At 36.5% G+C, this 14,743-nt stretch overlaps 1 long non-coding RNA gene across 1 annotated transcript; it reads left to right on the top strand.

Moving 5' to 3' along the window:
• The first annotated feature begins 1,522 nt into the window (after positions 1-1,522).
• On the top strand, positions 1,523-13,308 carry LOC105738519. The gene is made up of 2 exons (XR_001114338.2): positions 1,523-1,640; positions 11,844-13,308. It is a non-coding gene; the product is annotated as an uncharacterized LOC105738519 (long non-coding RNA).
• The last annotated feature ends 1,435 nt before the right edge of the window (positions 13,309-14,743 follow it).

Genomic DNA, 14,743 nt, shown 5'->3' with positions numbered 1-14,743 from the left:
TCAATCAAATACATTTAAGAAATACATTGCTTCAGCCCAGAAAGATAGGACAACTGGAGGGGGCCAGGGCAGGATCTTGGTGGGGAGCTCCAGGTTATAAGCAGATTTTAAAATGTTCTGATTGGCAATTAGTTGAAAGAGTTACTATCAGTAGAAAGGAATGTCTGGGTTATCCATAAGGATAAGGGGTTATGGAAACCAAGGTTTTATCATGCAGATGAAGCCTGAAAGCAGCAGGCTTCAGAGAGAATAGATTGTAAATGTGTCTTATCAGACTTAAGTTCTGTGTTGAGCTTAAATGCTAGCCAGCTTTTCCTGAATTCCACAAGGGAGGGGGGCATAATGAGGCATGTCTGACATCTCCTTCCAGTCATGGCCTGAACCAGTCTTTCAGGTTAAATTTAGAGTGCCCTGGCAGAGGAGATAGTCCACTTAGATTGTTGCAGGGGGCCATCGAATTTTATTTTGGGTTTACGTAGCTTTTTTTTTTTTTTTAGGTGGAGTCTCGCTCTGTCACCCAGGCTGGAGTGCAGTGGCACAATCTCGGCTCACTGCAAGCAACGCCTCCCGGGTTCACGCCATTCTCCTGCCTCAGCCTCCTGAGTAGCTGGGACTACAGGCGCCCGCCACCACGCCCGGCTAATTTTTTGTATTTTTTAATTAGAGACAGGGTTTCACCCTGTTAGCCATGATGGTCTCGATCTCCTGACCTCATGATCTGTCCGCCTCGGCCTCCCAAAGTGCTGGGATTACAGGCGTGAGCCACCGCGCCTGGCCTTACATAGTTTTTTAATGCTTACTTTTGTTTGCTGTCTTTTCCCATACTATTATTTTCAACCTAATTAGGTTTTAAATGTAAGTTGTCTTTCATATTAAGAGTCTAAAATTGGAACTTGCTTTTTTTTCTTATCTGAAAATCTCTACTAAATTTTAATTGGGGTGTTTAGGCCTTATAAAATTTAAAGTCATTATTAATAGTTTTTTTTTAAGTTGACTATTTTCCCCTTCATTTTATGTTTTTCTCTTTTAATTTGTTTCCTCTTTTGTCACCACTTTTGTGTTCATTGAAATTTTTTATTCAATTTAAGTTCTTCTATTGGATTTTTATCTGAGGCTAATTAAAAACACTTCTACACATTCTTTGACAATCTCTCCTTCAGAAGATGGGGTTGATGACCCATCCCAGGATTCTGAGCCAATCTTAGTGACTCTCTTGTAACCAATTCAATGAAACTGTTGTGATGCTACATAAATTTCTAGGCCGAAATTACGACCTACTGTCATTACCTATTATCACCAGCAGAGGGCGCATCTTACTCTTCACGCATTTTCAAAGTTTGGTTTTTCACGCGTCATTTCCTGCAGCCTGTAGAGCTTCTGGGAGCAAGTAAATTACAGGTTGTTCAGAGATGAATTGCCTCACGTCTGTTTACGTGCATATGTCTTATTCTCAGTTTCAAAGAATGGTCTTGTTCATATAGAATCCTGTGTTGACAATTTGTTTTCTTTTCTCTTTGGAAAGATTCAGCTCCACTTTCTCTGGTGGTAGATCTCCATGGATGCTATTGAGAAAGCACTTCTCAAAGTCCATAAGGACAAGGACATCTTTCCACCAAATGCCACCTGGTTTATAACAAAAGGTTTGTCATCATTTAAGTCATTGTTCACCTGTTGGTAATATGTCCTTATTTCTCTCGCAATATTGGTAGATAGACATTTGTTCACTTCATTAATATTCTTCATATTTCATGTATATGTCAAATACATAGCATGCTAAAGTATTTCAAAATTTTATAGCTTTTTTAATTAAAATTATTTATATAAACTAATTCACATAAATAAAATAATTTCACTGACAGTAAAAACAAAATTAAGCAGGGGAAAAGCTAGCATAAAAATAACAAAAGCCAAAGAAATCCAGGTTTCTTTCTTATTATAATACAGATTTGAACAAATTATATAAAAATTTTAAAAATATAAGCATAGTTCTGAGCAAAATATCAAAATATTAACCTTTTCTCTTATAAATGGTGATGATGGTAATGTTGACCTGGATGAGAAATTATATAAGAGCACCTAAAATCTTCCATAAAGAAAATGAAGTGCCATTTGTATTAACTATGGTAAAAAACTTATATCTACAATAATTATGTAATATTTAATAACATTCAGCTTTGGCAAAGTATTTTATATGCTTTATATAAGGTAGTTCAAATCTGAATCAATACAGAAACAATTTATAGTACGTAAGTGAGAGTAAAAACAAAATATACATATATATGTATGCTTAACGTGTAATAATTTTGCTATTTCAAATAATGAAATCATAGCCTAGTTAACAAATGATGTTAGTAAAAAGCATCAAAAATAGATATAAAAAGTATAAAAGAATAAGTGTATTAAATATGATTAAGATAAATTTTATATTTTTACCCTAGTATCAGAGTATGAAAGGAGTTTAAAATGTTCCTCTCTTTCTGGAAATAAATTTGATGATCCAGCAAAGTTTTAAAATTTGCATGCCTTTTGCATGTTAATTCTACTTCTAGGACTGTATTTGACACAACTAACTTAAATACATGCAAAAGAGTATCAATGCATAAAAGACAAAGCAGTTGTGAGATAAATTATAGCGTGTCCATATTGTGACTACTGTACAACTTTTATAATCTTTCAGGTAAATTTATATATATTTCTGAAAAGTATCTTCAAGTTACATTATCAATAAAAAGGGCAAATTATAAACTTCCAAATATGTGCCTAGATTTATAAATGTTATTTATGTAAATATGTGTATATGTTTGCATTTGGTAACATACACATTTGATGGCTAATTATGGTTATTTTGCAAAGAAATATTCATTTGCTTGTTTTGGAAGTTTTACACAGAGCACATGCCATATTCGTAATTAATAAAAGTCAAAGAAATAGACACATGATGGCATATTACTAAAGGTTGTTTTGAAATATTTATGATCTTTCTTTTGTACTATAGACATAAGTTTAAATGGTAATTTATATATGGCAATTTCATGTAAATGGGTATATACAATATGTAGTCCAATTTGCTTCCTTCACTTGGAAAAATGTATTTGAAGTCTGTGCATGCTTTTGTGTTTATAAGAAAATCAGTTCCTTTTCATCATTGAATCCGAATTCTATTGTATAGTTATAGTTATACCACATATTGTTTACTCATTTACCAAATGATGGACATTTTGGTTCTTTCCACATTTTTACTGTTGTAAGTAAAGTGGCCATGAACATATTTTTTAGATGTCTTTGTATGAACATAAGCTTTCATTTCTCTGGAGTAAATAGAAGGGCTAGAAGTAGAAGGTCTAGATCATATGGTGGTGTGTGTTTAACTTATTAAGAAACTGCCAAAATGTTTTTCAAAGCCCCTGTACCATTTTTCAGCCCTAATATCAGTCTATGAAGTACCAGTTGCTTCACATCCGTGCCAGCTTTTGGTTTTGTGACACTTTTTAATTGCAGACATTATAGAAGGCGTGAATTGGTATCTGAATTGTGGATTTTATTTGTATCTTGCTGAGGAGTAAAAATGTTGGGAACTTATTCATGAGCTTATTGAATATCTTTTACTGAAATATTTAACCATTAAAATTGTCCAGTATTTTACTTGTCATTTTAGTATCAAGTGGAATTATTCTTTATGTATTCTAGATACAAGCTCTTTGTTCAGGTAAATGTATTGTTAGTATTTTCTCTAGGTTTATGACTTGTCTTTCATTTCTTGACTTTTAGGAAAAGTTCTTTTTTATATTTGATAAAATACAATTTATCTTTTCTTTTTGTATTCTAAGAAATCTTTCCTTACAGCAAGGATTGAAATATTTTATCCTGTAAGTTTTATACATTTTGCTTTTATATTGAAGCCTAAGATCCATTTTGAATAAATTTGTGTAGTGTAAGATTGGTGTCCAGATACATTTTTCGATTTGGTTATTCAATTGTTACAGTGCTTTTTAAAACAACTCTTCTTTATTCCATTAGATTAGCTTGGCATGCATGTCCAAAATTCATTGGCCATTATTTCTGGACTTCCTATTGTGTTTAATTAAATGTTTATTAAATGCCTTGCGGTAGTCTTCTTTGGGTTAAATCTACTTAGTGTTCTATAACTTTCTTATACTTGGATGTTGATATCTTTCCCTAGGTTTGGGAAGTTCTTTGTTATTATCCCTTGGAATAAACTTTCTACCCCCATCTCTCTCTTTACCTTCTCTTTAAGGCCAATACCTCTTAGAGTTTCCCTTTTTAGGCTGTTTTCTAGATCTTACAGGCATGCTTTATTCTTCTTTATTCTTTTGTCTCCTCTGACTCTGTTGTTTCAAATAGCCTGTCTTTAAGCTCATAATTCTTCCTTCTGCTTAATCAATTCTGCTGTTTAGAGACACTGATGCAATCTTCAGTATGTCAATTGCATTTCTCAAAGAATTCTGCTTGATTCTTTTTACATTTCAATCTTTTTGTTAAATTTATCTGATATAATTCTGAATTCCTTCTCTATGTTATCTTTAATTTCGTTGAACTTCCTCAAAACAGATATTTTCAGTTGTTCTTGTGAAAGGTCGCATATCTGTGTCTCTCTGGGCTTGGTCACTGTGCTTTATTTAGTTCATTTGGCAAGGACATGTTTTCCTGGATAGTCTTGAGGCTTGTGGATGTTCTTTAGTGTCTGAGCATTGAAGAACTGGGTATCTTTGTATTCTTTGTATTTCTGGGAAAGCTTTCCAGATATTCAAAGGGACTTTGGTGTGACCTAAGTCTTTGGTCACTGCAGCAGTATCTGCATTAGTGAGCACCACAAACACAGTAATACTGTGGCTCTTGCAATCTTATAGAGGCACTGCTTTGGTATTCTTGATTAAGATCCAGGAAAGTTCCCTGGATTAGCAGACAAACACTCTGGTTTTCTTCCCTTACTTTCTCCCAAACAAACAGAGTCTCTCTCTGTGCTGAGCTGGCTTGAGCTGGGGGAGGGGTAACACAATCACCCCTGTGGCCACCACCACTGGGACTGCATTGGTTCATACTAAAAGCCAGCACAGCACTGGATCTCACCCAAGGCCCACAGTCACCACTGCCTGGCTACCATTTATGTTCACTCAGGGCCCAAGGGCTCTACAATCAGCAACTGGAAAATCCAACCATGCTTGTGCACTTCCCCTCAGGGCAGCTAGTTCACCCTGGACCTGGGCAGGTCCAGAGATGTCACCCAGGAGCCAGGTCCTGGAGTTGGGAACCCTAAGTATCTACCTGGTGCTCTATTCTACTGTGGCTGAGCTGGCACTCAGGCTGCAAGACAAATTCCTTCCCGTTTTGCCTCCCATTTCCTCAAGCAGAGGAGTCTCTCCCCAGGGCTACCACCATCCCCATCCCATGGTGAGTACTGCTTGGCTACGACTGTTTACTCAAGGTCCAAGGGTTCTTCACTCAGCTTGCGGTGAGTGCTCCCAGGCTTGGGACTCTCCCTTCAGGGGAGCTGGGGCTTCTCACAGGCCTTGAGAAGGTCCAGAAATGCCATCCAGGAGCCAAGGTCTGGAATTGGGAATCCTAGAAGCCCTTCTGGTATTCTACCCCATTGCAGCTGAGCCGGTACCTAATCTGATTTTTGGTTCTTATGAAAGTGCTTTTTTGTGTGGATAGCATTCAGTTTGGTGATTCTGCAGAGGAGATGATCACTGGAGGATTCTATTTGCCCATCTTGCTCTGCCTCCCTTAGAGTCAGACACCTTTAAAAGATCTGAAAAGAAACATGTACCATGTATTCTCTCTGAGAGAAGCTTCATCTACATAACAAGGCCACCTTTGCTAGCCAAGCTTCTTTCTTTCTCTTTCTCTTAACCCGATTTACCTGCTGTTAAATCTGATTTACCTGTTTCTGGCCATGCTCTGAGTCTCCATTCTTTACTGTGGCCTCAGGATGGTATATAAGTTTCTGTAACTCTTTGGGACATTGGTTCATCATTCTGAAGGCTCTTGTGTATGCAGGTTAAATAAATGTGTGTGCCTTTTCTCCTATTAATCAATCTACCTCATGTCAGTGATTTTTAGCAAACCTTTAGGGGGCCAAGAACCTATGGCTCCCACAAGGTGAAATGTTTTGATTTCCTTAACATTAGTTGAAATAATCAGGGCTTGAAGAAGGAACAGATTATGAAATAAAGACAGGGCCCTCTACACTGTCCAAAAGTGACCTAAGCTCAGCAACAAAGCATTATTTTCTTCACAGGTTTCAACAAGGATATATTTTATCCCCTCTAAATTTTACCTGCCTCTAATAGTTAGCAATTATTTCCTGGGCATTCATCTTAGATTGTTGCTAAGCAATGAACATAAGCTTGTGTCTTCTCATTTTACCATTTGCTACATAGAATTTCTTGCATGACTCTGCCAAAATATTGCTTTTCATTTGAAAAATTTATTAAGTATGCTTATCTTATGTAGGATTTAATGTAATTTTTTGTGTAATACAATCTTTAAAGAGAGAAAATGAAATTTGTTGGGTCATTGACTTTTATAGAATTTGTTCAATTTGTAATCACATTTTCAGTATGGAAACATACACACCCATGTGGACTCACACACACACACACACACACACACACAAACACTGAATTAGATTTTTAAAAAGTAGGCCTTATCGCCACTAAGACATATGGTTCATCTGATTTGATTCAGCTCATTTTCCTGGAAGAGATGTCTGCTGGGAACTGGATCTTTTCTTATTTTGAATGCACCAAAAGACCAATTATGAATACTGGTATAGGATTTTGTAATCATATTTGTAGTTTATTTTCTATTTGATAAACTTGCTATAGTTTATTTTTCTATGGATTACTTAAGCCATGCAGAGTTGTTGGTGTACTGGAAATAATATTTACCTGTGTAGGGGCCAAAGCCTTGGCTCTCTGAAGGTTCACTGAAAAATCAAATTGCAAAAGGCAGATTGATTGGAGAAAAGACATACAAATGTACTTAACGTGTATGCACAGGAGCCTTCAGAATGAAGACTCAAAGATACAGAGGAAATTATTCATTTTTATGCTTAGGTTCAACAAAGTATAGACAGCTGTGTTGATATATAATTGGACAAAAAAGATGATCTAATGCCAGTAGACTAGTGGGAAAATCCAGCAAGGACTGTCTAGATTCTTCTTGGCCTCTCTGAGCATGCATTTTTTCTTTCTGGGTAAGGGGCAGACCCTTTCTGGAATGTAGCCCTTTTGACCTACAGTAAAAAAAATATGGGTCAGATAATTTATTTATAGCCAGTTTTTACACAGAAAGGCAGAGGGAAATTAAAGAGTCATATTTTTAGATTTTATGACTAGCTTTGGGGAAAAGGGGTTCTGGTTTCTATGACCTGCCTTGAGGAAGAGGGATTCTAGTTTCTATGGCTAGCCCTGGGGGAGAAAGGGACTGAGACACAGGAGGACAGGACAAGGTCATAGGAAAGCTTTTGTTTCTCAGGCTGCTTCTGAAGCTTTCCTTTTGGGGTATTGTTTTCTGAGGCCCAGCACCTGCAATCACAGTAAAAGGGTCCAAACCTAGGATTGAGGTTTAAAGAGTTCTTGAGCAAGTAATTAAATTTCTGCAAGCCTCAACTAACTGTACTGGCAAAATGGAGATAATTCTCCTGTCTCATAATCCTGAGAAAATGCCAAAATCACAAGCCAACGTACTATGATCAAGGTCCTCTTCCTAGAACAGAGAAACATCTTTTTGCCTTTCCCCCTATTTTAATTGTTCTAACAATATTCTTTCTATGCCATTCCCAAGTCTAAGTCTTGGCTATAGCAGTTATAAGAAAAATCTCTCACATTTCCTTAGAGTTTATTTGGTTTTTTAAAAATATTATTAGGTAGAAGGGCATTTTAACCTTAAGTATATATTTTAAAAGGTTATCCTTCTGTAGGTTTTATTATCATGCTTTCTTTGCATCACAGACCAAGTCACTCTATTTGTCTTTATCTTTGTAATTTGCACAGAGACATTCTCTAAGATTCAAAGTGAACTTAAAATTTTTAAGAAACCAAATTTATTTTAATGTATTTAGACTTTTATAGTTTTCTCTTCCAATCTGTTGCTCAAATATCTACAATATGACAATCAGTCATATTTATGTTTTTTTAACTATTTATCTCTTTAAAACAAAATATGTATGTTGGTATCTTAAAAGTAAATAGTATTTTTCCTATAGTCAACTATTTATCCTAGCATTATTTAATAAATAATATATCTGCCTACTGAACTGAGTGTTTTACACATATTGTAAAATTGTATGTATACTAGGGTTTATTTCTGGGCTAACTCTTCCGTTTTATTAGTCTATTTATGTACCATTACCATACTTCTGTTTGTATTAGATAATAAATTTAGCATTTGTTGGCCAAGATTGCTAGAAATCTTAATTTCCAAAATTCTATTATGATTGCATTGTTCTTTATTCTGCCCCATGCCTTTTGGAGTCATTTTGGTTAATGAGAAGGTAATCTTATTAGGACCAAACCGCACACATTTCAAAATAGATACTTGTGGAGCAAATTGGTCAGCAGGGGTAGGAAAGGGTAGGGAAACACCACTTTTTGGAAAAATATTCTGTTCCTCATTTTTGTGCTAGGCCTTCTTCCATAGGAAAATAATATACAACTTTAACAATATAGGTTTTTTCCCTAAATACATTAATGAATGAAATATTGCACTTGCCAAGATCAGATAAAAATCTAAATACATTGCTCCATTACTTAAGTCATTATGATTATATCCCTTTCAATGGTCTTTTAAGAATAAGGATAAAGAATTAAACTATGTTATTGTTTTGGCAATTACATTGTGGGTCCTAACTGTTTCACCATTCTGAATCTGATGCATGATGATTTCTAAATGTAATCTAAATATAAAAGTTACACTTTATATTCAGCAAAGAAACACTTACATTTATTAAAATGAAATCAGTGGCTGGGCATGGTGGCTCATGCCTGTAATCCCAGCACTTTGGGACACCAAATTGGGCAGATCACTTGAGGTCAGGAGTTCGAGACCAGCCTGGCCAACATGGTGAAATCTCATCTCTACTAAAAATACAAAAATTAACCGGGCATGATGGCGCACACCTGTAGTCCTAGCTACTCAGGAGGCTGAGGCAATAGAATTACTTGAACACAGGAGGTGGAGGTTGCAGTGAGCCGAGATTGTGCCACTGCACTCCAGCCTGGGTGACAGAGAGAGACACTGTCTCAAAATTAAATAAATAAATAAATAAATAAATAAATAAATAAATAAATAAAATAAAAATGAAATGAAATCAGTGAGTGATAGTTCCCTTTGAAGTTCACTTAAATGTTGCCCTTTTCTCTATCAGTGAGACAATTATTCACTCAATGAACACTCAGTGAGTGAAACAGTGTTAAAAGGGAAAAAATGATAAATCAAAAGAGGGTTCTGCTTAAAGAATACTTTAAATTATAATAATTCTGCATAAATAATTTTAGTGCATATTAGAGTGTGGTGAGTACCTAAATGAGTCACTGGGTATGATGGAACATTACGAGAGGGGGAAATTCCTGTCATATATAGCAGTCTGATGTGACTTCATGTTTGATGTGATATCTGAACTACACCTTGACAGATGACTTAGATTTGGGGTTGATGAGATGGCATTACTGAAGAGTTGAGACAAAGTTATTGAGGTGTGAAGAGTCTGTATATGTTCAGGGAATACTTGGTAATTTGTTGTCTGGAACATAGAGTGTGTGAGAAAAAAAACAGTAGGAAATAATTTTGGAAAGACAATTGGAAACCAGATGGCAGAATATAGATTTTTGTTGTTGTTGTTGATTTGGGACCCATAAAGTATTGTTTTTAAAGGCATTGGTAGCAGTGGTACCATGCTTTAGAAAGGTTACAAACAGATTATTTTACTAGTTCAGCAGTTAGGCTGGATGCTTGTAGTTCTATTGAGATTCTAGTATTCTAAAATCTGAAATCACCAGATTCAGAACGGTCTAGATAATGTTAATTTAACCAATGATCAGAAAAGTTCATCCACTAAGCCATTTCTACCTTTGTGCTATAATGTTCGATGTCAAATTCATGTTTTTCCTTATCCTTCCTTTATTTAATGAAAGATGTTAATATCCTTTGAAGGAGTTAACTGAACTATGTAATCCTGGCCTTCTAAACTATTAGAATAACAAATGTGATATGAGATATTAAAAAGTTTTCTATTGCATTACAGTAATCCTAAAATATCATGTCATTTGAACATAAATTTGAGTTAAATTTGCTTCATATATTACATTTTTTTCCTCAGTATATAGCTACAAGTCAATGTGCCTTCAAGATATCCCCAGATTAAGGAATTTAATTTAATGTTTAGCTGATTTGATGTTTCACATGAAATTATTAGTTTTAATTTTTTTAAAAAAATCTATACTTAAAATCCAAACTCAACTTTGTCGTGTGCTTTATTTATTGAACTATTGAGACACACAGTTGATATTCATTTTGACAGACACTGAAAATGTAAATGAAGTCAACTCAATAATTAACTGGAGTGCTCATGCATTAAAAGAAGTGACTAAAGAAGTCGCAAAATCTAGTTGTAACTGCTTATAGTTCATTAGTGGAAACCAAATCACTTCTTAGTGACATGTAATCTTGTTATGTTTTTATAGCTCATGTATAATTTTTATTAAAAACCAAATGTCTATAACATCATAATTATCAATTTTGTTTAGAAACTAACGTTAACTGCTATATGAATGCCTATAGCATAGTAATTCGGGAAACTGACAGCAATCAGGCTTAGTAATTCTTAGAATATGAGGAGATTTGCAAAGTTTAATGTTTATCAATCTTGTAGGTGCAAGGTTGTATAATATATACTTGACCATTGGTGTCTTCACAGTTGAGATGCTAACATATGGAAATATATGAGAATTATATAGGACCTTGTAATGGATTGGATACAGTAGGTGAGAGAATGTATTAATCTTGACCCCTAGATTTTGATTTGCATAACGAAATGGCTTGCTGACCGCCAATCACGGAAATAGCAGTGAGTATGAGAAAAACAGAGCTGAGAGATAAAAATCTCATTTTTTGCATTTACATATTATTCATATGATTTTGGAATACCTTTTATTCAACTGGGTGGATATGGCAAGAATCCCATTGGATACTGAGATGTGGAGTTCAGAATAGAGGTCTGTGACAGGGAGATATATTTTGGGAGTTACCAGTAAATAAATTGCCAATTGAAGCATGGAAATAAACCAGACTTCTCAAGACGACTGTGAAGAACACAAGAAGAAATTGGTGTCCTGGAATTGAGGCATGGTGTATTTAATCATTTAGTGCCCCAGTAAAGGAGATTGATTGTGAAAATGAGACCAGGAAAGGGCAGCTAAAAAATATAATGACATTTAGAAGGCGTGTCATAGCAGTTACAGGATCAAAATCTTTAAAAGTGCCACTGAGATTAAGATGAAGATTGACTAATGATAATGATAATGACAATGATATTTAACATTTATTGAGTGATTATTATTTTCCAGGTACTGAGTGTTTTACCTGGATTGATTCAATAGTACTCAAAAACACCATAAGGGTGAATACTATGATCTTAATTTTACAGATGAAGAAAATAAGGCTTAGAAAAGGTAAGAAACATACCCAAATTAATGCAAGTAGTAATTAGTACATGTAGGTTTGGAATCCAGACAATATGGGTCCAGAGACTATACTCTTAGCCTATATGCTATATTCCATTAAAATGGTCTGAAAAATATTCCTTGAATTTAGTCCCTAAGCATGAAAAACAAACAGTAATTTCTCAATGCAGAAAGGACTGAAGCTGTCAAAGGTGTGCTTTTTTTCTGCAAAAACAATTTTCCATTGAATGATAGAATGAAGAGATACTGACTTCCCTGGAGCCTCCAAACTTGAGTAGTCAGGTAAGGATCCTTGAGTAACAAGACAGCAAAGTAAGTATTATCCCTCCTGGGATTTTGGTTGGTTACAACATTGTGTTGAATATTTGCATTCCATTTTTCCCTTGGGGAATTACACTTTCTGAGACCTCAATTTAGGAGGCTTAAGTGAAGATAATCCATCCCCAGTTACACTTGGCCTGCATAAACCAAGCAGATCAAAAGGAGTGCTATGTTCATTACTCAATGAATTGGTCGATATTGACTTCCTTGATATATAAAACTCCATTAGTCAAAAATATCTTCTAAATCTAATGCCTTGCTTTACTCCAGAAGGTTGATTCTTTGCTACAGCCCTAATCTGTGGAAATTGCAATGTTATTTTTCTGGACTATTATGGCATATTTAGCCAAGAACATGGGGTCGAGGATACCTCTGCAGATGTTGTTCTGAATTTCAGGCAACGGTCTGGAAATTTTAAGTAACTCTCATGTTATTTGAATTAGGTAAAGTGTGTTCACATTTGGACATCATTTATTCTTTGGTGTACCAGGGATCCCCAAGACCTCTCTCAGGATAGATGATTTGTTAGAAGAATTCACAGAACCCAGAAAAGCTATTATAAGTTGGACATGATGGCTTGCACCTATAGGCCTAGCTACTTGGGAAGCTGAGGTGAGAGGATTCCTGGAGCCAAGGAGTTTGAGGCTGCAGTGAACTATGATCAGGCCACTGCACTCCAGCGTGAGTGACAGAGCAAGACCCCATGTCCAAAAATAAAAATAAATAACAAAGAATAAAGCAAAAGCTATTATACTCATAATTACAGTTTTTTACAGCGAAAGGGTATACATTAAAATCAGCAAAGGGAAAAGGCACATAGGGAGAGAGTCCAAAAGAAACCAGACTGAAGCTTCCAGCTATCCTCCCCCTGCAGAGTTATATGGACAGTGTTTAATTCTTCCAGCATGTGATATGTGACACAGTACATGCAAAGTGTTACCAGCCTTGGTCGTAGAGCCATGGAGGGTCTGGATCATTGACCTTTGCTACTCAGTTCCAGCTCCCACAGAGGTCAAAATGATACAACATGTCCTAAAGTGCCAGGCATACAAAAGCAGATATTTAGCATGAAGCACATATTTAGCATAAACTATCTGGTGTGCCCCAGATAGTTTCTACTAAAAATACAAAAATTTAGCCAGGGGTGGTGGCACGCACCTGTAATCCCAGCTACTCGGAAGGTTGAAGCAGGAGAATTGCTTGAACCCAGGGGGTGGAGGTTGCAGTGAGCTGAGATTCTGCCACTGCACTCCAGCCTGGGCAACAAGAGCGAGACTCCATCTCAAAAAAAAAAAAAAGTCTCATCCCAAATTTTATTAAAATTATTTTACTTGTAATTGAAAACTATTTTCATGCCATGGATAAAATGTCTGACTTGCATCAATAGGTCCTCTCCTTTTTGGGAAAGTACTTGTACTTGGAGTGACATATAACCCGTGTTATATCTGTGGGAAGTCTTTTCTTGAGATTTCTGGAAAGACAAGGACCTTTCCGACTGCATTTAGTATAGTTGGGCAAGCTGGGTCTAGGGCAATATTTCTCAAATGTAATGCACACTAGATTCGCTAGGGAGCTTGAAAACAGCTATTGTCCTGATATCACCTCACCTCAATTTATCCATAATCCATGACTGAAAAACTTTGTTTTGGCTGGGTACGGTGGCTCATGCCTGCAATCCCGGAACTTTGGGAGGCCAAGGCAGGCAGATCACCGGAGGTCCGGAGTTCGAGACCAGCCTGACCAATATGGAGAAACCCCATCTCTACTAAAATTAAAAAATTAGCTGGGCGTGTTGGCGCATGCCTGTAATCCCAGCTACTTGGGAGGCTGAGGCAGGAGAACCTGGGAGGCAGAGGTTGTGGTGAGCCGAGATCGCGCCATTGCATTCCAACCTGGGCAACAAGAGCAAAACTCCATCTCAAAAAAAAAAAAAAAAAGAAAAAAGAAAAGAAAAGGAAAGAAAGAAGAGAAAGAAAAACTTTGTTTCAATTGTTTTTTTGTTTGTTTGTTTTGAGACAGAGTCTTGCTCTGTCGCCCAGGCTGGAGTGCAATGGTGTGATCTTGGCTCACTGCAACCTCCGCCCCCTGGGCTCAAGCCACTCTCCTGCCTCAGCCTCCTGAGTAATTTGGACTATAGGTGCCCACTACCGTGCCCGGCTAATTTCGTATTTTTAGTAAAGATGGGGTTTCACCATGTTGGCCAGGCTGGTCTCGAACTCCCGACCTCAGGTGATCTGACTGCCTCCACCTCCCAAAGTGCTGGGATTACAGGCGTAAGCTGCTGTGCTGACCTCAATTGTTTTTCAGTTATCTGATGGAGAAATCATTTTAAAGGATGTAATGAGTAGCAGTGGTTCAGTGTCATTTTCACATTTTGACGGAGTGTGGATTCCATGAAAGACTCAATAAATTTAGATTGGTGTCCCTACCTGAAATTCAATTTGCTATTATGTTGGTGAGGATAGGCTGTGTTGAGAAACTGCGTCTCTAACAAGTGCACAGGTGGTGCTGCTCAAGGGACTGCCCTCAGGGAACCAGTGCTCCACTGTGAGGAAAGGTATGAGTATGCTGGCTAGAAGCCTGCTTTGCTGTGACTAGTGAGAATCATGAAAAGACTTAATTTGGTTTTTGTTCTCTTTTTAAGGATAGAATTCTCAGGTAGCAGAATCTTTGCAGGTCCCATGGGTAACTGGCCACCTGGGAAGTTTCGTTTCTGT

This window comes from Nomascus leucogenys, chromosome X (genome assembly GCF_006542625.1).
Source record: "Nomascus leucogenys isolate Asia chromosome X, Asia_NLE_v1, whole genome shotgun sequence".
Classification (NCBI taxonomy): Eukaryota; Metazoa; Chordata; class Mammalia; order Primates; family Hylobatidae; genus Nomascus; species Nomascus leucogenys.
The sequence above is the reverse complement of the archived record's forward strand: the minus strand, read 5'-3'. Positions and strand labels throughout refer to the sequence as shown.